Source organism: Rutidosis leptorrhynchoides, chromosome 3 (assembly GCF_046630445.1).
Source record: "Rutidosis leptorrhynchoides isolate AG116_Rl617_1_P2 chromosome 3, CSIRO_AGI_Rlap_v1, whole genome shotgun sequence".
Taxonomy (NCBI): domain Eukaryota; kingdom Viridiplantae; phylum Streptophyta; class Magnoliopsida; order Asterales; family Asteraceae; genus Rutidosis; species Rutidosis leptorrhynchoides.
In genome coordinates, this window is record NC_092335.1 from 683,358,885 (window position 1) to 683,367,127 (window position 8,243).

Sequence of the window (8,243 nt, forward strand, 5' to 3'; positions counted from 1 at the left end):
TTAAATCAGAATCTTATAGTGATTCGTATTCAACAAATTCAATTATGGAAAATCTGGAACCTCTAAGTATGGAAGACCGAATGAGAGCCACACGCACGGGCCAAGGTCATGCCATTATTAAGCTAGACATTAATGCGCCAGATTATGAAATCAAAGGACAAATCCTACACATGGTAACTAATCAGTGCCAATATAGTGGTGCGCCGAAGGAAGATCCAAACGAACATCTTCGTACGTTTAATAGGATCTGTACACTATTCAAAATCCGAGAAGTTGAGGATGAGCAGATCTATCTCATGTTGTTTCCCTGGACTTTAAAGGGAGAAGCCAAAGATTGGTTAGAATCGATACCTGAAGGGGCGATTGACACATGGGATGTTTTAGTTGAAAAATTTCTTAAACGATTCTTTCCGGCATCTAAAGCCGTGAGACTTCAAGGAGAAATTGTTACGTTCACACAAAAGCCAAATGAAACATTATATGAGGCGTGGACAAGATTCGGAAGGATGTTGAGAGGATGTCCTCAACACGGTTTAGACACTTATCATATAGTACAAATATTCTATCAAGGTGTCAACGTTGCTACACGAAAAGACATCGACATAACAGCCGGTGGTTCCATTATGAAGAAAACCGCAACTGAAGCTTACAAAATTATTGATAACACAGCATCCCACTCACATGAGTGGCACCAAGAAAAAGATATCTTTCGATCATCTAAAGTGGCTAGAGCCGATTCTAGCCATGACTTTGATTCCGTTTCAGTAAAAATAGATGCTTTTGAAAGACGAATGGAAAAGATGAATAAAGATATTCACGCAATACGAATCAGTTGTGAGCAATGCGGTGGACCACACTTATTGAAAGATTGTCACATTGAACCAACGATGGAACAACGAGAGAATGTTTCCTATATGAACCAAAGGACGGGAAGTAATTATCAAAATAATTATCAACCGCCAAGGATAAACTTCAATCGAAATCAAAACATTCTTTACAATCCAAATGTACCCAACAACAACTCGTATAACCAACAAGGTTCGAATAACCAACCAACTCAAAACAACACTTTCAATCAACAAAGACCTAACTTGTATAAACCACCACAACAACCCGAAGAGAAAAAGCCAAATCTAGAAGAAATGATGGCAAAGCTGATTGAATCTCAAACACAATTCATTACATCTCAAACCCAAAAGAAACGAGAGGTTTGATCAGTCATTAAGAACTCAACAAGCTTCCATTTTGAATCTTGAAAAACACATAGGTACTCTTGCTAGCATGATGAGTGAGAGGGAACAAGGAAAGCTACCGAGTAATACTGAAGTAAATCCTCGGAATGAGAATGTTAATATGGTGTCAACAAACTCTGAAAAACCAGCACCAGAAGATGGGAAGGTTTTAAATGTGAGTAACAATGAAGAAGTTACACCACCACCACCACCCGAGTATGTAAAGCCAGTGGTGGCACCATACAAACCACCCATCCCGTTTCCAAGAAAAGGAGTTGAGTATGAGCAAGTGATAGGTAATAAAGATTGTGATACCTCTGGAAAGAAGAAGAAGAAAAAGAATAAGAAAGTACAAGAAACAAAAGCCGTAGAAGTAAACCCGGTGAAGACAGTTCCACCAAAACCTCCTCCTAGGATAGGTGATCCGGGTGAATTTATTGTTCCTTGTCTACTTAGTGATTGTGTCATGTATGATGCACTAGCAGATTTAGGTGCAAGTGTAAGTGTTATGCCTCTTTCATTATATAAGAGATTAGGAGTAGGTAAGTTAAATCCAACGGATATGAGTGTTCGACTCTTTGATCAAACCATTAAACACCCAGTTGGAATTGTTGACAACCTACCCGTTCAAGTAGGCAATTTAACCTTTCTAGTCGAATTCATTGTCATTAACATAGAAGAGGACCCAAACATTCCTCTAATTTTAGGTCGACCATTCTTAGCGTCCACCAAGGCGTTATTTGATGTAGGAAATGATAGAATGACACTTAGCAGTGGTGACAAATCGATCACCTTTATGATTCGAAAGACTAAATCTCCACCAACCAAAACCGTTGAACTAGCAAAAATGATTGGTAAGAACCATGTTGTTTTACCAACTCCAACGGTAATACTTAGCAATAATGAAACGCCTAAGTGTGGGGAAAATGAAGTAACACCTAATGATGACATGATAACAAAGAACCCCGTTGTTGATACGAAATTAAATGATCCCGTTATTAATAGTTCAATGAAGAAACTTATTAAACGGATTCGCGATGCTAAAACCAAGGGGAACTTTAAGTTATGTAACCGGTTAGTATCCAATCTATCACCTAAAGAAAAGGAGAAACTAGTTGAAATTGTGGATATTACACAGGAATCCGACCAATGGCTTAAAGAAAAAGTCACGGATATGCAAGTTGATTATGGACCAAGAGAAATTAACGATGAAGTTAATCACAATTTTGACACCACGGCTACCTAAGTGTGAGGAGATTCAAATATTCTAAAAAGAAAATGCTGTTTGGAGTTAGTTGTTCTGTTCTCGTGTAGTTCCGAGAATGGAATTCGATTGGTCTTTTCCGCTAGCAGACACTAAAGAACTAGTTTTCTCCCCCCATTCTGATTTTTTTTTTATTTTGTAGGTTTTATATGAAATTAATATGCTTTTTAAATTTAAGTTTTGTGTGAATTTAAAAACAAAATTTACTTTATTTCATTAAGTAAAAAAATGATTTCTAAAATTCGTCGTGAGTTGAAGATTAGGTAGTTGAACCGAAATTACTTTAACCGAGGGCGGGACGAGAAATTTTGTTATCATTATTTTTAATTTAATTGATTTAAAGTATGCCGAAAAAAAATATTAGATTTTATAAATTTTTGAACGTGGGGTAATATACCCAACTTCAAAATTATGTATGTTTGTATTTTATGTTATATACAAAACAGGGTAAAATAACGCACTTTCAAAGACTGTCATTAAGTTCAGAAAAAGGTACTAATTTTGATGACAAGAAACAAAATATCAAATGTGAAATAACAACAATATGTTTGCAAACTCGGTATTTTTAATTATTTTTCTACACTAATCACCCTCATGAATTTAAATTTTTACTGATTTCTTGCAAATGAGGGCATTGCAAGATCTCAAGTGTGGGGAAAGGTTATAAATTCTTTCGGGTTTACACTTGTTTTAATTGCCAAATTTTGTGAAAATTTGAAAAAAATTTCAACTAAATGAATTCAAAATCATGTTTATACATATTTATGAACGATAAAACTAGGTGTTAATGCCGAAATTATTGTTACCTCGAGGACATAAATTGAGAAACAACCCAAAACGCTTGAATTCATTTAAAATGGGATAGAAGAGAATAAAAAGGCAAAGAAAAGAATAAATAAAAGCTAAGTGTGGGGAGAATGTACCAAGTTATTCAATTAAAAACTATCTATCACATTTTTGTATAAGAATTATTGCAGGTACTTTTGCTTTGGACGATACTAATCAGTTTTACCCGGTTTACTGTAATATATTTTAAAGAAAGATGGATCTACACGATGAATCAAATCCATCATTAAAAGGAAGTAAAGTCTTCCGAAAAAGACACGCGCTTCTTGATTTAGGTCATGAAGTTGTCGTCCAGACCAGCTGTAGGTTGACGAAAAATCTAGAAAAGTCATCTCTAAAATCAGCAGGAAATCCACGGACCTCAGCATCAAACAGGGTCGCCATGTGGTCAGATTTATTCTAACCATGAGAAGGATTTATCTCGCATAATGGGGGGGGCACCGTGCAAATTAGCTTGATAAGACTAATGAATCAAATCCCCAGAAAGGATAATCTCCTTAAAGATCAAAAATCAGCTTTTAAGACTGATATTACTCAATCCTAGAGATTGACCTTAAAGATTGAGAATTACAAACTCATGGAATTCAATGATATCTAAACTCGAGCTTGAACGAGAAAATATTTTGATCAAAAATAAAACCGATTTGTTTTCTGAAAACCTATTTTCAATGCGTTCATTACCATTGAACGTAAAGTCCTGAGAATTCATTGGAATTCATTAGGTCACCTGAACCAAATCGGGTGTCAACCGTAAGAACGGTGGTTGCATAGCATGGTCGGAGACAGGACCTTGTGTCAAACCGACAAATTATAAGGGTGAGCTTTACTATTGCTCCTACAAAGGATAGTAAAAGCATCCGACACGTTTTTGGACCATAATTAAAAGCATGTCACGGGACATTGCCTTAACAGTTTCTTGTTCATCGCTTTCCTTTACAACCGGACGGTAGTTTGCCGAAAGGTAATATACGGGACAAGTAAACTGGACGTGTTGCTTTCCTAATACAAGGTTAGCAAGTGGGTAACACAAAACCACAAGTGTTGAGCTAAAATTTTCAAATCTGAAACCCACACAACCCACAAAAATATTTTGCAAACACCGGTGAAGGGTTATTCCGAAAAACTTATCTAGGGTAAAAGCTAGATTAAATTTTCAAAAAGATCAAATGTTTTCATAAAGATCCAATTTCCTTAAGGATCTACATTTTCATAGTCATGTGGGACTGTAAACCACCTTTCAAATGTGCACTTTGCTTTGGAAACCGAAAGTAAATCGACTATTTGATTGCATGTGTCGTTGACCTAAACCCGAGGCAACTGTGGATGACACACCCACCTTTAACCATCATTACTATCATTGTTTATACCGCTATATCAAAATCACTGATGTACAAAATGTGATGAATAAAAAAGTGATTCATGTATGTTTTTATTTCAAGTTCTGTATTGCTTGAGGACAAGCAACGCTCAAGTGTGGGGATATTTGATAGTGCTCCAAATGAACATATATTTAGTAGCAATATCGTTCCAATATGTAAAGTTTTTAAATGTAATTTCCTTATTTTTAGTTGTAATAGTTAAATAAATAAGTGCGAAGACGAAAGATGCAAATCGCTCGAAAATGAAGATTTAAAGACAAAAACAAAGATTTGAAAGACCAAAACGTCCAAAAAGCTCAAATGTACAAGATACAATTCAAAAGGTTCAATTTATTGATGAGAAACGTCTAAAAATGACAAGAGTACAAGTTACAAAACGCAAAGTACAAGATATTAAATTATACGAAAGGACGTTCGAAAATCCGGAACCGGTACCCGAGCCAACTATCAACGCTCGATGCAACGGAGCTGAAAGTACAAGTCAACTATGCACAAGAATATAATATAATATTTAAATAATTCATAATAAGAATAATAATAAATAATAAAAAGTTGTTAATTGAGCATAGTTAAGGGGTCATAAGTGAAAATTTCAAATCAACATTTGCCTATAAAATGGAATTCACCTAGTAATGAAAAAGAACACCTTCACTTCATTTTTCTTTCTTTCCCTCTGTAAGAATATATATATTTATATTTATAATATTAAGTTTAATTTAAGTTTAATAATAATTGGGTTATTGTAAGAAATATTTTACGGGTTTTAAAGTCGAAACTCTGCCCGTGTAACGCTACGCGATTAATCACCACTGTAAACTATGTTCTTCCTTTTTAAATTAATGTATCGTAACTAAGTTATTATTATGCTTATTTGAGCCGAAGTAATCGTGATGTTGGGCTAAAATATTAAGAAGGGGTTATTGAACTTTAGACCATAATTAAGGTTTGGGCAAAAGACCGACACTTGTGGAAATTGAACTATTGACTATTAATAGATGGGGGGTATTGTCTAATTGAGTGACAACTCATTGGAGTCTGTCGAACCTATCTTCAAATTAATTAACCTAATAATTAATAATGATTATGGTTGTCCTATTTAGTGATGTTCATATGGAATCTGTTATAATCATTTAATTAATCAATTGGGTTGGGTAATTGATTATTCATTCTGATCAAGTGGATGAATTAATATTCATAAACTAATTAAAATAGGGGTGGATTACATACAGTGATAACTGGTGTAATTGTTGACAGAAGTGATAGCTGCGTCACAGTTTAAATCCTTAATCAGTTGGAATATTTGACTTCGGGTATAAGGGTAATTTGACGAGGATACTTGCACTTTATATTTATGACCGATGGACTATTATGGACAAAAACCAGATAGACGTATCAAATAAACCAGGACAAAGGACAATTAACCCATGGTAATAAATTAAAATCAACACGTCAAACATCATGATTACGGAAGTTTAAATAAGCATAATTCTTTTATTATATTTCTCATCGTATCTTTATTTACTGTCATTTTATTACTCGCAATTTTATTTACTGTCATTTTATTTATTGTCATTATTTTACGCACTTTAATTATCGTCATTTATCTTTACGCTTAAAATATAGAATCGACAAACCGGTCATTAAACGGTAAAACCCCCCTTTTATAATAATATTACTACTTATATAATTATATATATTTTGTATAAATATAGTTAAAAATATAGTAAGTATCACCAGCTCCCTGTGGAACGAACCGGACTTACTAAAAACTACACTACTCTACGATTAGGTACACTGCCTATAGTGTTGTAGCAAGGTTTAGGTATATCCCATCCGTAAATTAATAAAACTTGTGTCATATTTTGTAGTATTTTGTATTAAAAATAATAGTAATTTCGTAACCCCACGCTACCACATCAGTAACCTCGAGCATTCAACGATTTTTCTTCGAAACATATGAATGGTCCTTCTTTGCATAAAGTAACGAACTCGGTATTGGAATATGTCTGATTATTTGAACATTTACCTTCGTGTGACCATTTTTCGCATTTGTGACATCTTTCAAGGTGTCGTGCTCTACTTTTCGCTGCGGATTTTGATTTTCCTTTACCAAAATGTAACTTATTATTTTCGTTCCTGGATTCTTTTCTTACTTCGTCCAATTTGCCTTTGATTAATGATACCAATTCACTTGGAAGGGTGTCATTATTACGTTTAGCGATCAAAGCGTGTAGCATTAGACCATGGTTTAGTTCACAGGAAGTCTTCATCTCGTAAAACCTAAAAAAATAAAAATTCAGAATGGGGGGAGAAGACTAGTTCTTTAGGGTCTGCTAGGGAAAGACCATTCGGATTCCATTCTCGGAAACTACACGAAAACAGAATATCTAACTCTAACAGAAATACATATTATCCTTTAAAGACTTGATTCTCCCCACACTTAGTTAGCTGTGGTATCGAAATTGTGATTAACTGCATCTTCAACTTCCATTGGATTATCTATGTAATGTTTAACTCTGTGACTATTAACCTTAAATTTAATCCCATTTGAATTTATTAATTCTACTGTTTCGTATGGGAAAACTCTTTTGACTAAGAATGGTCCAAACCATCTTGATTTCAATTTTCCAGAAAATAGCTTGAATCGTAAATTGAAAAGAAGAACTCTGTCTCCTTCTTTAAATTCTTTTGAACTTCTTATTCTTTTATCATGCTATTTCTTCGTTCTTTCCTTATAGATTAACGAATTTTCATATGCTTCTTGTCTTAATTCTTCTAATTCGTTTAATTGACTTAACCGTAGACGTCCAGCTTCATGTAAATCAAGATTACATGTCTTCAAAGCCTAAAATGCTTTGTGTTCAATTTCTACTGGAAGATGACATGCTTTTCCGTAATCGAGTCTAAAAGGTATGGTTCCAATTGGAGTTTTGTAGGCTGTTCTAAAAGCCCAGAGTGCATCCTCCAATTTCATGGACCATTCCTTCGGATTTGATCCTACGGTTTTCTCTAGAATATGTTTTAAAGCTCGGTTGGTATTTTCAACTTGTCCACTTGTTTGTGGATAATAAGCGGTTGAGATTTTATGAGTTACTCCATATCTTTTGAGAACTTTCTCAAGTTGATTATTACAAAAATGAGTACCCCGATCACTTATTAAAGCTTTCGGTGTTCCGAACCTTGCAAAAAGACGTTTTAAAAAGTTGACTACAACTCGTGCATCGTTAGTTGGGAGAGCTTGTGCTTCTGCCCATTTAGATACATAATCAATGGCAACGAGAATGTAGAGATTATTATGAGATTTTGGAAATGGACCCATAAAGTCAATACCCCAAATGTCAAATACTTCACATACTTGAATGACATTTTGTGGCATTTCATCACGTTGACTTATTTTTCCGGCCCTTTGACATGCATCACAGGATTTGCAAAGAAGGTGTGCGCCTTTGAAAATTGTGGGCCAATAGAATCCAGCATCGTAAACTTTTCTTGCTATGAGTTGAGGCCCATAATGCCCTCCTG

At 34.6% G+C, this 8,243-nt stretch overlaps 1 non-coding gene across 1 annotated transcript; it reads right to left on the reverse strand.

Moving 5' to 3' along the window:
• Positions 1-428: 428 nt before the first annotated feature.
• LOC139903551 (small nucleolar RNA R71) lies at positions 429-535 on the reverse strand. The gene has a single exon (XR_011778364.1). It is a non-coding gene; the product is annotated as a small nucleolar RNA R71 (small nucleolar RNA).
• Between the last annotated feature and the right edge of the window lie 7,708 nt (positions 536-8,243).